Here is a 15,334-nt window from a genome sequence, read left to right on the forward strand (position 1 = left end):
CAAGATATGATCTCTCCTGGAGAATGTTCCATGAGCACTTGAGAAGAAAGTGTATTCTGTTGTTTTTGGATGGAATGTCCTATAAATATCAATTAAGTCCATCTTGTTAAATGTATCATTTAAAGCTTGTGTTTCCTTATTTGTTTTCATTTTGGATGATCTGTCCATTGGTGAAAGTGGGGTGTTAAAGTCTCCTACTACGATTGTGTTAGTGTCGATTTCCCCTTTTATGGCAGTTATCATTTGCCTTATGTATTGAGGTGCTCCTATGTTGGGTGCATAAATATTTACAATTGTTATATCTTCTGTTGGATTGATCCCTTTGTCATTATGTAGTGTCCTCCTTTGTCTCTTGTAATGGTCTTTATTTTAAAGTCTATTTTGTCTGATATGAGAATTGCTACTCCAGCTTTCTTTTGGTTTCCATTTGCATGGAATATCTTTTTTCATTCCCTCACTTTCAGTTTGTATGTGTTCCTAGATCTGAAGTGGGTCTCTTGTGGACAGCATATATATGGGTCTTGTTTTTGTATCCATTCAGCCAGTCTATGTCTTTTGGTGGAAGCATTTAATCCATTTACATTTTAGGTAATTATCGATATGTATGCTCTTATTACCATTTTCTGAATTGTTTTGAGTTTGTTATTGGAGGTCTTTTCCTTCTCTTGTGTTTCCTGCTTAGAGTAGTTCCTTTAGCATTTGTTGTAAAGCTGGTTTGGTGGTGCTGAATTCTCTTAGCTTTTGCTTGTCTGTAAACGTTTTAACTTCTCTGTCGAATTTGAATGGTATCCTTGCTGGGTAGAGTAATCTTGGTTGTAGGTTTTTCCCTTTCATCACTTTAAATATGTCCTGCCACTCCTTTCTGGCTTGCAGTGTTGCTACTGAAAGATCAGCTGTTAGCCTTATGGGGAGTCCCTTTTACGTTATTTGTTGTTTTTCCCTTGCTGCTTTTAATATGTTTTCTTTGTATTTAATTTTTGATAGTTTGATTAATATGTGTCTTAGTGTGTTTCTCCCTGAATTTTTCCTGTAGGAATGGGACTCTCTGTGTTTCCTGGACTTGGTTGACTGTTTCCTTTCCCGTATTAGGGAAGTTTTCAACTATAATATCTTTAAATATTTTCTCAGTCCCTTTCTTTTCCTCTTCTTCTTCTGGGACCCCTATAATTCGTATGTTGGTGTGTTTAATGTTGTCCCAGAGGTCTCTGAGACTGTCCTCAATTCTTTTCTTTCTTTCTTCTTTATTCTGCTCTGCAGTAGTTATTTCCACTATTTTATCTTCTAGGTCACTTTTGCATTCTTCTGCCTCAGTTATTCTGCTATTGATTCCTTCTAGAGAATTTTTAATTTCATTTATTGTGTTGTTCATCATTGTTTGTTTGATCTTTAGTTCTTCTAGGTCTTTTTTAGAAGTTTCTTGTATTTTCTCCCTTCTATTTCCAAGATTTTGGAACATCTTTACTATCATTACTCAGAATTCTTTTTCAGGTAGACTGCCTATTTCCTCTTCCTTTGTTTGGTCTGGTGGGTTTTTACCTTGCTCCTTCATCTGCTGTGTGTTTTTCTGTCTTCTCACTTTGCTTAACTTACTGTGTTTGGGGTCTCCTTTTTGCACGCTCAGTTTCGTAGTTCCCATTGTTTCTGGTGTCTGCCCCCAGTGGCTAAGGTTTGTTCAGTGGGTTGTGTAGGCTTCCTGGTGGAGGGGACTGGTGCCTCTGTTCTGGTAGATGAGGCTGGACTTTTTCTTTCTGGTGGGCAGATCCACGTCTGGTGGTGTGTTTTGGGGTGTCTGTGGCCTTATTATGATTTTCGGCAACCTATCTGCTAATGGGTGGGGTTGTGTTCCTGTGTTTCTAGCTGTTTGGCATAGGGTGTCCAGCACTGTAGCTTGCTGGTCATTGAGTGTAGGTAGGTCTTAGCATTCAGATGGAGATCTCTGGGAGAGCTTTTGCCATTTGATATTATGTGAACCCAGGAGTTCTCTGGTGGACACATGTCCTGAACTCAGCTCTCCCATGTCAGAGGCATAGGCCTGACACCTGGCTGGAGCACCACCACCCTGTCAGCCACACAGCTCAGAGTAAACAGGAGGAAAAAGAGAAAGAAAGAGAAAGAAAGAAAGAGAGAAAGGAAGAAAGAAAGAAAGAAAAGAAAAGAAAAGTTATTAAAATAAAAAATAATTATTAAAAATTAAAAAATTAAAATGTAATTTAAAAAAAGAAAGGAAAGAAAGAAGAGAGCAACCAAACCAAAAAACAAATCCAACAGTGATAACAAGTGCTAAAAAGTATACTAAAAAAATAAATAAATAAACTGACAGACAGAACCCTAGGACAAATGGTAAAAGCAAAGCTATACAGAGAAAATTACACAAATACACATACACACTCACAATAGGAGAAAAAGGGAAATATATATATATATATCTCGTTGCTCCCATAATCGACTGCCTCAATTTTGGGATGATTCATTGTCTATTCAGGTACTCCAGAGATGCAGTATACATCACGTTGATTGTGGAGCTTTAATTCGCTGCTTCTGAGGCTGCTGGGAGAGATTTCCCTTTTTCTTCTTTGTTTGCACAGCTCCTGGGGTTCAGCTTTGGATTTGGCCCTGCTTCTGCATGTAGGGCGTCTGAGGGTGTCTGTTCTTCACTCAGACAGGACAGGGTTAAAGTAGCAGTTGATTTGGGGGCTCTGGCTCACTCAGGCCAGGTGAGGTGGTGGAGGGATGGGTACGGAATGCGGGTGAGACTGCGGTAGCAGAGGCCGTCATGACAGCGTGATGTTGCTCCAGCCTGAGGCACATCGTGTTTTCTCCTGGGGAAACTGTCCCTGGATCATGGGACCCTGGCAGTGGTGGGCTGCACAGGCTCCCAGAAGGCCAGCTGTGGATAGTGACATGTGTTTTCACACAGGCTTCTTGGTGGCTGCAGCAGCAGCCTTAGTGTTTCATGCCTGTCTCTGGTGTCTGTGCTGATAGCCGTGGCTCGCGCCCGTCTCTGGAGCTAGTTTAGGTGGTGCTCTGGATCCCCTCTCCTCATGCACACCTAAACAATGGTCTCTTGCCTCTTAGGCAGGTCCAGACTCTTTCCTGGACTCCCTCACAGCTAGCTGTGGTGCACTAGCCCCCTTCAGGCTGTGTTCATGCAGCCAACCCCAGTCCTCTCCCTGGGATGTGACCTCTGAAGCCCAAGCCTCAGCTCCCAGCCCTCACCAGCCCTGGCAGGTGAGCAGAGAAATCTCTCAGACTGGTGAGTGCTGGTCGGCACCAATCCTCTGTGTGGGAATCTCTCCGCTTTGCCCTCTGCACCCCTGTTGCTGCACTCTCCTCCATGGCTCTGAAGCTTCCCCCCCACCACTCCCCCCACCGTCTCTGCCAGTGAAGGGACTTCCTAGTGTGTGGAAACTTTTCCTCCTTCACAGCTCCCTCCCACTGGTGCAGGTCCCATCCCTATTCTTTTGCCTCTGTTTTTTCTTTGTTCTTTTACCCTACCCAGGTACATGAGGATTTTCTTGCCTTTTGGGAAGTCTGAGGTCTTCTACCAGTGTTCAGTAGGTGTTCTGTAGGAGTTATTCCACATGTAGATGTATTTCTGATGTATTTGTGGGGAGGAAGGTGATCTCCACGTCTTACTCTTCCGCCATCTTGAAGCTCTCCCCCATATTGTGGTTTTAATTTGCATTTCCTTAATGACTAGTGATGTTGAGTGTCTTTTCATGTACCTGTTGGCCTTTCATATATATACTTTGGAAATTGACTATTCAGGTCCTTTACACATTTTTTAATTGGGTTATTTGTTTTTTTGCTGTTGAGTTGTATGTGTTCTTTATATATTTTGAATATTTACCCCTTATCTGTTATATGGTTTGCAAATATTTTTTCCCATTCTGTAGGTTGTCTTTTCACTTTGTTGATTGTTTCTTTTGATGTATAGAAGCTTTTTAGTTTAATGTAGTCAAAGTAAACAAGTCAAACTTGTTTATTTTTATTTTGTTGCTTGTGCATTAGGTGTCATATCCAAAAAATTGTTACCAAGACCAATGTCAGGAAGATTTATTCCCATATTTTCTTTTAGGAGTTTCACATTTTCAGGTATTACATTTAAGTCTTTAATCATTTTGAGTTAATTTTTGTGAGTGGTGTAAGTTAGGGGTCCTGTTTCATTCTTTTACATGTGAATATCCAATTATCCTGGCACTATTTCCTGAAGAGACTATCTTTTCTCTGTAGGGTATTCTTGGCTCCCTTGTCATATATTAGTTTACCATATATGCTTGTGTTTATTTCTGGCATCTTGATTCTTTTCCTTTTTTTTTTTCTGTTTTTATACCAGTACCATACTGTTTTGATGATTATAGCTTTATATTACAACTTGAAATCAGGAAGTGTGATGCCTCCAGCTCTGTTCTTCTCTCTCAGGATTTCTTTGGCTATTCGGGGTCTTTTGTGGTTCCATATAAATTTTAGGAGTGTTTTTCCTACTTCTGTAAACAGTGTTATTGGAATCCTGACAGGTATGCATTGAATCTATAGATGACTTTTGGTAGTATTGACATTTTAACAATATTAATTCTTCCAATCCATGAACTCAGGATACCTTCCCACTTATTTGTGTCTTCTTCAATTTCTTTCATTAATGTCTTATAGTTTTCAGAGTAGAGCTCTTTCACCTCCTTGGTTAAATTTATTCCTAAGTATTTTAATATTATTGATGTTATTGTAAATGGAGTCAATTTCTTTCTTTTTCAGAAAATATGTTGTTAGTGTATAGAAATGTTACTGATTTTTGTATGTTAATTTTGTATCCTGCCAAAATTATTGAATTCATTGATTAGGTCTAAGAGTTTTATGCATGAGTCTTTAGGATTTTCTATATATAAAATTATGTCATCTGCAAATAGAGGCAATTTTACTTCTCCCTTTCTAATTCTGATAACTTTTATTTCTTTTTTGCCTAATAACTCTAGCTAGGACTTCTCGTAGTATGTTGAACAGGAGTGGTGAGAGTGGACACACTTATCTTATTCCTGATCTTAGAGGAAAAGCTTTCCACCTTTCACCATTGAGTAGAATGTTAGCTGTGGGCTTTTCATATATGGCCTTCAGTATGCTGAGATATACCCCCTTTATGCCTAATTTGTTAAAAATTTTTTATCATGAATGGATGTTTTATTTTGTCAAATGCTTTTTCTGCATCTATTGAGATGATCATATGATTCTTTCATTCTATTAATGTGATATATCACATTGACTGATTTGTGTATGTTGAGCCATTCTTGTATCCCAGGGATAAATCCCATGTGATCATGATGCATGATCCTTTGATGTGTTGCTGAATTTGATTTGCTAGTATTTTATTTAGAATTTTTTATCTATATTCATTAGGGATATTGGTCTATAGTTTTCTTTTCTAGCAGTGTCCTTTTCCGGTTTTGGTATCAGGTTAATGCTGGCCTTGTAAAAGGAGTTTGGGAGCACTTCCTCCTTTTTGGTTTTTTGGAAGAATTTGAAAAAGATTGGTGTTAATTTTTCTTTAATTGTTTGGTAAAATTCACCAAGGCAGACATTTGGTCCTGGGCTTTTCTTCATTGGGAGATTTTTGATTACTGATTTAATTGCCTTACTAGTAATTAGTCTATTGAAATTTTCTATTTCTTCCTAATTCAATCTTGGTAAGTTGTATGTTTCTAAGAATTTTTCTATTTCTTTTAGGATGGCCAGTGTGTTGGCATATCATTGTTCATAGCAGCCTCCTATGATCCTTTGTATTTCTGTAGTATTAGTTATAATGTCTCCTTTGTTAGTTATAATTTTGTTGATTTGGGTCCTATCCCCTTTTTCCTTGGTTAGTTTAGCTAACAGCGTGTCAATTTTATCTTTTCAAAGAATCAACTCTTAGTTTGGTTGATCTTTTCTGTTGTTTTTCTGTTCTCTATTTTATTTATTTCTGCTCTCATATATATCAGTTCCTTTCCTCTGCTAACTTTGGGCTCAGTTTGTTTTCCTTTATCTAGTTCCTTAAGGTGTAGTGTTTGGTTGTTTATTTCGAATCTTTGTTGCTTCTTAATGTAGGTGTTTAATGCTATGTACTTCCCTCTTAGAATTGCTTTTGCTGCATCCAATAAATTCAGGTCTATTGTGTTACCATTTTCATTCATCTCAAGAAAGTTTTTCATTTCCCCTTTAATTTCTTCTTTCATCCCTTTGTTTTTCAGGAGAGTGTTTAACTTCCATGTATTCATGAATTTTACAGTTTTCCTCTTATTAACTTCTAGTTTCATGCTATTGTGGTCAGAGAAGATACTTGGTATGATTTCAATCTTCTTGAATTTGCTGAGTGGTTTTGTGGACTAATATATGTTTTATCCTAGAAAACGTTCTATGTGCACTTGAGAAGAGCGTGTATTCTGATGTTGTTGGATGGAATGTTCTATATATGTATGTTAGATACATTTGGTCTATAGTGCTATTCAAATCTGCTGTTTCCTTATTGATTCCCTATCTGGATGATCTATCCTTTGTTGAGAGTGGGGTGTTAAAGTCCCCAATTATTGTTGTATTGCTGTTTATTTCTCCTTTTAGCTCTGTTAGTTTTTGCTTTATATATTTAGGTGCTTTGATGTTGGGCACGTAAATATTTACAATTGTTACATCTTCTTGATGGATTTGACCCCTTTATCATTTTGTAATGACTTTGTCTCTTTTTAATATTTAAAGTCTATTTTGTCTGATATAATTAGAGCTACCCTGATTTTCTTTATTACCATTTTCTTGAAATGGCTTTTTCCATTCCTTCACTCTGTCTATTTGCATCTTTAAGGCTAAAGCAAGTCTCTTGTAGGCAGCATATCGTTGGATCTTATTTTTGTTTTTTTTAAATCCATTCAGCCATTCTATGTCTTTTGATTGGAGAATTTAATCCATTTACATTTAAAGTAATTATTGATAGGTAAGGACTTACTATTGTTGTTTTGTTCATTGTTTTCTGGTTGTTTTCAAGAACTCTTGTCTTTTTTTTTTTTTTTTAGATCTCTTGTCTTTTATTTCTTGTCCTGATATCTTTTTATCATGTTTTGATGTATTTTGGTATTAGTACGCTTTGATTTCTTTATTATGTTCTTTTGTGAAATGTTCTTTTTGTGTAAAAACCTGTAGAGGTTTTTCCCTTGTGGTTACCATGAGGCTTATATAAAACATCTTAAACTTGTAATACCCTATTTTAAGCTGATAATAACTCATGGATAACAACTAGCTATGGTTATACTTACTACATTCATTTTTTTACTTTTAAACTGGAGTTGGAAGAGAATTATGCACCACCATTACCAATTACAGGATCTAACTTGGGATGTCCTATTCAAATAGAACTTGATAATAATACTCTTTTTTCAAGCTGAACATGTAATGGTTTGATTTTAGACCTTATAAAAATATCTTTGTGTCAAATACACCCATTAAAGCAGTCAGAACAAAATATTCCTGGTGTCCAAATGCATTCATCTAAGTAGCCAGGTCAAGATGTTATGTACGTGTGTGTGTGTGTGTGTGTGTGTGTGTGTGTCTGAGCCTCCGAGTGAGTATATGAGTGTCATTGGCTACATGCTCTCTTTTATGAGCATTTGGGCCAGGCCAGGTACCTGTAGGCCTGGGGACCTTGCTCAGTGTACGCAGAGTGTGTCCATGTGGAGAAAGGTGCCCATTGCCATTGCCTACAGCAGTAGCCTGTCAGAGTGCTTCCACACTTGACCAGAGTGTGGAAGTGAGGCTAATCCATGAGAAGAAGCACCCTCCTCACTGTCCAGCTAGGCTTCCCAACAAAATCCGTCCAGTGGGAGGTCATAAAATGCTTCATAAAAGAGAAGGAAGCCTGGGGCCAGTTGTTCTCAGACTGCAAATCCTATTAGGGAGAAATGGAATTGAGGACTGTGGGCCTTGCGGGACCCCAGTCTTTCAAGATTTTAAGATGGAGAGAAGCCAGGAACCCAACCTCCTCGAGTGTCAGCACTGGCATCCTGGGCAGTCTGGAGGAGCTGGGGCTGGAAAGGTAGAATAGGGCTGGTCAGGGACAGTGCAGGCAGACCTAAGGTAGGACTGGGCTGACAATGAGGGCTCAGTCCTGGGCTGTGGGCAGGCTTCAGGGTGCATGGACTGGGCCAATTCAAAGATGAGACAGGTTCCAATGCCACTCACCATCCCTGTTGTATCCCTGCTATGGGTGGGACCCTTAATTCTTCTGCCTAGATGATTGCAGTATCTCCCCTGATCTCCCTGAAGCTCTTCTTGCCCTCTCCAGTCCACAACCCACACAAGCATCCAGAGTGAGCCTTCCAAAACACTGGCCCAATCTTGTCACTCCCAGCCTGAAACCCTCTGCTGGTTCCCTTGAGTCTATGGCAGCAGTTCCCAAATTATGTGGCCTGGGATGATCATTGGGATCTGGTGACAAAAGGGGTTCCAAGGGCAAATAACTTAGGAGAATGCTTCCTTCAACAAAGTAAAACAGATGTCTTTGTTGTAGAACAGATCAGCATCTGTACTATGCTAATGTGTATGTCATCTACCACATCTTTCTCATAGGACATAGTGTTCAAAAGAACGCAGTTTGAGAAACACTGGCTCTACATGCCATATACGACCTGGTGCTTGCATGTACCTCCAGCCCCCTTGTCTTCACTCATGCTGTCCCCTAAACTAGAATGCCTTCCTTGGCCCTCCCATTGCCTGCCTAATTCATACTCACCTTTGAAGACTTTTAGACTGTGCCTCCTCCAGGAAGCCTACCTTGGCTTTCCCCACCCACTCCGCATCCTCACTCTCCAGGCTGTGCTTATCTCTGGCTTGTGAATTACTGCCATGTATTGAAACAATTTCCATATTTGCCTCCTTCATGGGATTTTGAGCTCCTTGTAGGCAGAGTCTGGGCTTTATTCAACTCTGGGCCCAGAGCCCAGCACAGGGCCTGCCAGTTCTCAGTGAATGCTGGATGGAGAGATGGGACAGAAACAGCAACAGAGAAAGAAGGAGAAAGAGAGTTTAAGAAGAGTAGAAAGAGGGAATGAGAGAGCAAAAGCAAGTATATGAAAGCTTTTGTCAGGAAGCACTCAGAATGCCCCAGGTTCTATGTGCCAAGCTAATGGACTTGAAACAGAAGAACAGTACATTATATAAGATGCTCTATGCAGCTTTACTAGAAATGGCTTATTGGCATCCAATGAGGCTGCAGCCCACACACAACCTTTCCACTCAAGCCAGCCCTCACGGGCCCTTCAGCACACCCACTGCCCAGGTAAGCCTCAAGCTCAGCCCTGCCCTTGTCCCTGAGTCTTCTCTGGCCTTTGGAACCTCTTTGGCTCTCCCTCCCTGGTTCTTTCAGGACCTTTCCCTGGAGTGGCTGTGAGTGGTTTCTTTCCTTCTGGATGAGGGAGCAAGATGGAGAGGAGATAAGAAAAGGCTCAGCGAGTGTTGGGAAAGGCAGTCTCCTGCAGCTGTCCACCTCCCACCCCTGCTGGGCCTTGGACCTGGAATACTGTGCTGGGCTTACGGCCTCGTGAGGGACTCTCTCTCTGTTCTGGGCTTGATGTAGATTCCTTTGTTCTGCTTATGCTCCCACGTCAGTGGTCCTCAGGCACGCCCCCAGCTTTCTGTATTTCAGACCCTGGAGAGGGAGAGGGGAAGGATGTTGTCCTTCTCCTACAGCACGAAGTGGGGCGCCTGTAGTCACACTGCACGAGTTGGCTGCAGAACAGAACTTCCGGCCCTGGGGGACCCACACTCTGCAAGTTCCTGGATCTTGTGCAGTGTCTTTCTCCTCTGTTGCTGTAAGTAAAACTTGGTGTGCCTGTCCCCTGTTTTCAGCAACCTGGAATCACACGCTGGTCTCTTCCCCCAGTGGCACTTATTTGCCTTTTAACCTTGGCCACTCAGCCTGAGCACCCTGCGAACAATGACACAGTGAGACCCCTTCACACATTAGTTGGTGGTTTTCGCCCTTTGTATGTGGACGAACCAGGACAATGCAAGGCTGAAGGCCTGGGAAGCCCCCACTCAGAAGGAGATGTCACCTCAGATGTCCACAAAATTCTTGGCTACGTTGACAGGGCAAATCTGTGACACTTTCCTGGAGGCTGTCTAGGATGAGGGCTGCAGTCTGGGGGAAGGCTGGCAGGAGACCATGCCTCCGACTGCACCCCACCTGAGAGCTAGGCCTCCTGCCTGGGCAGCGCCGGCCTGCTGCACCACCTTGCTGAGGCTTACCTCCTCGCAGGAGGCTGGTTGGCAGTAAGCTCACACAGCTGCTCCTGGACACTGTCTTGGGGCTGAGATCCTTGTACGTTCTGTAAGTTCTCGATCCTATCCGCCCTTCTCCCCACAATTGCTCCAGCCAGGGAACAAAGAATCTGGAGTGTGTGTGTGTGTGTGTGACTTCGTGTGTGAGTGACTTTGTGTGCGCCCACATAAGTATGTGTGTGCGACGCACATGTCCCTGGACATGAGTGTGTATGCACAGGCCTACCTGCACCCAGGAGAGGGCCAGGGACTTCTTCCCAGGGAACAGGATCCCAGAAGCCCCCAAGTCTAGCCCCTGGGACTGGTGGAGGGTGTGGAACACGTACCCTGGTTCAGCTTCCTAGACCCCGTGGGCTTGGAGGAAGAGCCGGGTGTGGGGGTCTTGCTCAGAGCAACAGAGCTAAGACCCCCCTATGGCTCCTGCTTCATGGAGCAGTGTTTTTTTATACTACCCCAGAGTAGAGAGAAGCATCTTCATCCTGCCTCTCCCTGGAGCACTGATGAAGCCCACAGGAGCCAGTGGACAGAGTGAGACTTGGTTAGATGTAAAGGGCCATGTGGCTGTGAGAGGTGACTCTGAGGCACTGTGTCTCCCTGGGTGCCTGGCAGAGTGTTGAGCCCCGGGAGGGCACTCAGTCCTGTCTACTTGCTTGCCCCTTCTAGGCACCTGCTCGACAAGTCTCTCCCTACATAGCTTCACTGTCTGGGAGGGCGGCTTTTTCAGAGCTCTGAGAGCAGGGCTGCATGGTACACAGTCGGTTCCTTATAGCCCTCCTTTTCTTCTCCCTTCACCTTCTCACTCTTGATCTCCTGGCTTTACAGACTTTGGTCACACTGGCCTTGGCCTGTTAACCCCAATCACGGCTGGAAGGCTTTGGGTTAGACCAGGGGTTTTCACCCTGATGTTTCGGGTGGTGAAATTCTTTGTTGTGGAGCCTGTCCCGTGTCCTAAGCAGCAGCATCCGTGGCCTCTCTGTGCCATTCTGTGTGCCACTAGCACACGCCTCCCCTCTGCCCCCTAGTTGTGACAACCAAAAACACTTCCAGATATTGTCAAATGTCCCCTGAGAGGCAAGATTGCCTTCTGTTGGGAAGCACTGGGTTAGACTGAAGGCAGCTACTGTGGTTCTGCCTCCCTTTCCTGGGAAGGCCGCCACGTGGGTGGTGAGCTAGTCCAGCTGCAAAGCTCCCAGTACCTCTTTGAAGCCCCTTCCCTGCCATGTTCCTTGCCTGGTTGGCACTAAATCCCATAACTCCAGGGCCAACATTTGGTGGCTAGGCCTGGGCACTCCCATCCATACAAGTCCTGAGGACTCAGAGGTGGCCTGGGGTAAGAGCTGGTAGGGAGGGAAGGGGGCAGAGGCTGGCGGAGGACACTGGGGCTCGCCAGTATATCAGTAGCGAAATTGTATGTGTTTGTAATGCCAAGCCCTAGGCCAATGCACCACTTACTTTTTGTACCCCAGCTGGGTCTTTTTAAGACTTTGCCTATCCTGCTAGGTGCTCACACCACTGCCGAGCCCGACAGCTCCTGGCTTTCTCCTCTCGAGGCTTTCTGCCATCACTGTGGGCAAGACCAGTGCCTCCGGGTGTGTCCCTGGGCTCCACCCTCCAACTCCTCTGCTGTCAGGGACCTGGAATGTGACAACATCAGTGGCCCGAGCAACTCCATTCTCAGCCTCCCTGCCCTTACTGCCCACCCTGCTTTACTACCTCTTGGGCACCTTCACCTTTCCAGTCCTGTGCTCGCAGGGCAGGAGTAGCCAAGGTTTTGAGTTTGTTCTTCCAGGGAATCTTGGAGGGACCTTGGCAAGTCAGAGCTCTGGGATGTTTTGGCCGAAGGGCCCTTGGAGAACCGAAGCCCAAATCCCTTACTGTGCAGATTGAAACACTGAGGCCGAGAGAAGGGGAGGGACAGTGACTCACTGGCTGTGCTTTTGTCGAGAACTGATGTCTCTTGGCTCCCTGGCCATGACTTTAACCTTCTCTTTCCAGGAGTCTTAGAAACAGCTTTCTCCTTGGGTTTTCTGTCTCCAGACCCTCCCCTTTCTCCCCTCCCCCCCACCACGCTGCCAGGTTTATCTTCCTTGGGCACAGCTTTGGCCAGACTCCTCTCCTACTCAAAAACCTTCAGTGGCTCCTAGGGAGTTCAAAGCAAATCTCCCTCTGGGCATGTAGGGGCAAGCCTCTGCTCCAGACCCATCCCCTCCTCTCTCCCTGCCCCCACTGTGTTCTCCTGCGAACCCAGTTCCTCAAGTTCCTCAGGTTCAACCCAGTTCCTCAAGTTCACCTCCCGTGCTTTCCTGACTCCAACCCTAGCTCACACTCTTCCCTCCTCCATGGTACCTCCTCCCATCCTCCTGATATTGTCCCCACATTTGCAGTTGTACCCACTCTTCTAGCCTCTTCCAAATGCTACCTTGGAATGAGGCCCCCTCTGCACTATCCCATTAGGATGAAACCTTGCCCTCCTCTAAACACTGCCACTTGGCACATCTCCTGTGTTTCCTTTCATGTTCTAGTCCTGTCTGAGTCTGTTTCCCTGGCCTGTATGATGGGGCTCTAAGCTCTCAGCACATGGGACTGCTGTGAGATTCAGACCAAAGCAGCCTGTGTAGCATGAAAGTGTTTGACCGCGGTCTCCATCATCCTTCCTCATCTCACAGTCCCCAGCGGCCCAAGGCCTCAGCTGATGAGGTGCCTAACTCAGTGATGCTGCAGCGCTGTACACTGTACCACAGCCCCCATCTCGTGGGGGGACAAGAGCATGCAAATATTTCCAAGGGGCTGGGCCTCTCAGACCTGGACAGAGTAGGATGTAAGTTTGCCATTCAGGTGTAAACAGTGAAATACACAGTTGGGGGACAGACCTGGCCTGGGATGGGGAAGATAGTGAGAGGAATCTGGTGCTGGGGGCTCAGGCCCATTTCTTTTCCTTCCACCTGTAACTGGGAGCTGGTCTCCGAAGGAGAAACTCAGCCCTGCTGTTTGAGACAATTTAAGTCCTTGCATGTCCTCCCCAAAGTCTGATTCAATCTCCAAGCCTCAGGGGAATCATTTTAGACAGCCCCTGCTTCCAGGCAAGATGCTGCCAGGTAAGTGGTGCTTTAGTGATCCACAGAATGAGGAAGTGCTTCCCAACATCCAACCCTAATCTCTCCAGCCACTCCCTAGACCTACTTCCTCTCTTTCCTTCTGGACATGGAAACTTCTAACCACCCCTCTGGGTGAAGAACAGTCTCTGGCATTTGAGGTTCCTTCTTTGACTGGGCTCCGTCTTCAGCCCTCTCGCTCTGCCGAGTATATCCCACTGCGTCAACGCCCACTGCCCTGCCCAACCCCAGTTCCTCTTTGGTCTTTAGAGTCTGACAAACCAAGGTTCAAATCCAGGGTCTCTCATTGGCTAGCTCTGTGACCTCAGGGAGGTCCCTTCACCTCTCTGGGTTTCAGTTGTCCTCATCTGTAAAATGGGGCTATTCATCACAGGAGTGTTGTGAAGAGTGAACGAGCAAATACACTTAAAGTACTCAAGCCAGTGCCTGTCATAATCAAAGCACACTAAGCACTAGAGGAGGAGAGACATGTAAAGTATGTAAGCGGTGCTTGGCATATAGTAAACATCAGCTACTAGTATGCTGATACCCACCCCAGAGTATTTTGGAAACAAATCAAGTGTACTTTATGGGAAACAGTGCAGATAAAAGGCTCTCCTGCCTTACTCACCCCCACCTCTCTGCCACCACCTAACTGACTGAGCTCTTCTCACCCACCCAACACTGAATCACACAGACCCAATTTGTTCAAATCTAACTCCACCACTAACAGAGAATCCCTAGTTGGGTATAATGTTGGGCAAGTGCCCTCCTTCACCTCTCTAAGCCTCAGTTTCTGCACCTCAAAAGTGGGGATAAAAGTGTACCTACCTTCAGGGTTTTGTGAACATGTAATGAGAAAACAGGTAGGCGAGCTGTGTCAACCACACCGAAGAGGGAGGGGCTGGGTTTCATTTCTCTAGTTCCCCCTCCTCGCCCTGGGCCCTGCCTCCCTTCTCAGCACCTTGCCCCCCACCCCCCATCTTTCACTCCCCTCATCTCTGCTTCCCCTCCTCATAAAGCTGTCACAGGCCAAGACATGGCCATTTCTTCTGCCTACATAAGCAGTGCTTGTTCATGCTGGTGTTCTTCTGTGACCTCTACAACATGTCCCACTCCAGGGACAAGCTGGAGCCCCTGGTTCAGCTGACACCCCCCCCCCCGGGGGGGCTGGTTGGAAGGAGGCCAGCCTCAGGTTGGGCCCAGCTCTTCCCCAGCCCCTCAGAGGAGAGGAAGCTGGGAACCAGGGGCTCTGCCGCCCAGTCAGGAGCCTGGGGCGATAAATCGTTCTCATTTGCCAGCAAGAAGTCGGTCCAAGGCCATAGGAGCCAGTTAGAGGCCCTGACAGGAACGTGCTTGCCTCTCTGGACTAGGAAGCATAGCTGAGGTGGAGCTGGGAAATGAGAAGCGGTGTCCACAGTCACTCGTGTTCAATGCGCCCAAAGTGAATTGTAGAGACGGACACCCAGCTGCCCAGGCCTCAGGACCTCTCTCCCTCTGAGCAGAGTTGTTTTTACTCATTTATAGCTTCTGTGCTGCCCTCTGCCAGGGCCAGCTTATTGTTAGTTGTGTAGGTCCAGCATCTAGGGCCCAAGAAAATGTTTTAATTTTAATTTATTTTAACATCGGAAGAAAAAAATGAATATAATAACAGTGAATATATAATGATTAGTTCAGCCCAGAGAATATTTGAGTTTATACCAATGTAGTTGTAAAATATATATTAAAATATTGTTTAGGAAGGAAGGGCCTACGAAGGCAAAAGTAGGCAGGGCCATGAAAGCTCATATGCGGCCCTGGTCTCCGCACAATCACAGACCTTCCCCGTTGGCTTGAGACACCATCTGCCTGTCTAGAGGCCGTGGCAGCCCAAGGCCACCCTAGGGCCCTTCCTGGGCAGGGCAGGAATCCTAGGGACAGGGCAGACCAACCCCCAGCAGGCTGCGGGGGTG

Source organism: Lagenorhynchus albirostris, chromosome X (genome assembly GCF_949774975.1).
Source record: "Lagenorhynchus albirostris chromosome X, mLagAlb1.1, whole genome shotgun sequence".
In the NCBI taxonomy this organism is placed as follows: Eukaryota; Metazoa; Chordata; class Mammalia; order Artiodactyla; family Delphinidae; genus Lagenorhynchus; species Lagenorhynchus albirostris.